Here is a 1,789-nt window from a genome sequence, read left to right as displayed (position 1 = left end):
CAATTACCATACAACCCCCGAAATCATAAGGGTTACTCGACGACCCGCACCGCATAATCATCACAAACAGATTATGGAAACAACTTAGTTAGTTGACACAACAACAATTAAATCAAAATCTTTTTTCCTAAACACCGCTTTATATTTATAAACGTACGTAATTAAAACTTATTAAAGTCGACAATTTATCTACAGATTTACAAAAAAAAACTACATTGAATGAGAAATCAAATATTTTTAGAAAACAAGATTTAAAACTTATAATTGTTAAATTTTTACAAATTTTGCATATTGCAAACAAAAATACGTTACTAATCAATGTAACTAATAATCTGAAATTTCAAATTATTGTAACAATAAAACTTGAAAGTTCAATAGAAGATAAATTATTAATTCATGAAATTATTGCACAAACTTGCAACAATCTATTTAGTTTTTAAATTATATTCAATTTCAATGAAACAAAAATATATTTTTTTATAAAGTATTGAAATTTTCTTAATTTATGTAATTTTATTTAATTATTTTCGAATAAATTTGTTAGAAATTATCTTAAATTTGTTAATAAAAATTTTAAATGATTTTTAGCATAATTTTATAAAGATTTGAAGACTTGCAACTAAAGTATTAATATTATTTCAATTTGTTGAAAAATACTGGATTTTCAAAAAATCTTACGATTTTTTTTTTATAAAAATGAAATTTTATCAACAATTTGAAAGTTGTTATTATAATTTCAAGTAAAATTATATATTTACATGTGAAATAAAACTACATACAAAATGTTTGTATTCTTCTATGAAAATCCTCAAACTGTAAATCGATTAATTCAAAGTATTAAAATGTGCTTTTGAAAGATTTCCTACAGTCATCTAATCGTTAATACTTTGTGTATACTTAAACATCGCATTCAGAAAGATTACGTTGCATTTAATTTGTTCCGTCGCACAATGAGTATTAATTATCTAAGGCTTAAGCATTTTCACGAAACTTGCTCTTAGTCAAACACAAAATTTAATGAGATTCGTTATTAGCAAACACACTTCAACAATTGAAATAAAAAAATAAATATTTATTAATAGTTGGAATGAGCTGCAATTGGTTTGATTGCAAAAAAAAAAAATATATAGTGGATTTAATGAGGCTCGGTTAATTTGCATTCCAAATATTTACTTGTCCACGTTAAGTGGAGGGAAAATGTAATTAGAATATAAATTAGCTAATATACATCAAATGAAATGAAATATAAAAATATGTGTATAGGAAAGTACAACAAACATTATGCGCCCGTATGATGAATTACGTAGCTTAATGTGTATTAAAATAATCAACGCTAATGGCATTTCGGGCATATGCATGAAGCATTATCGGAGCAATCTGTTAGAAGGAGAGACGGACGGCTTCGCTCGTTTGCTCGCTCGCTCGCCGTCCATTCGGAAAAGGTATTTAGTATTGTTGTATGCGGTTAACTACATCAGTGTGTGTGTATACTACATACAAAGTATTTCGGAAAGGTACCAGCTGTTGGATGAAGGGAGACGGATTGGAGAAGGACGGACGGATTGAATGCGACCGCAACAGTAGCAAGGTGTGAATTTTCACGTATCTCGTTAAACACCTCCATTTTTCCCCGACCGACAATGGCCTTAAAAGGGGGGGTCGTTCGTGCCTTCTTCAGAGCGCATTCAACCGTGCTGCTAAACACGCCGAAAAAAAAAGGTGGAATAACATAATAGAGATCTACATCTACAAATAATAATAATACTAGTAGCAGTAGAAGATATATACA

The sequence above is a fragment of the Nicrophorus vespilloides genome, unplaced genomic scaffold, assembly GCF_001412225.1.
Source record: "Nicrophorus vespilloides isolate i.1.1-1 unplaced genomic scaffold, Nicve_v1.0, whole genome shotgun sequence".
NCBI lineage: Eukaryota > Metazoa > Arthropoda > Insecta > Coleoptera > Silphidae > Nicrophorus > Nicrophorus vespilloides.
Note: the sequence above shows the minus strand (reverse complement) of the source record.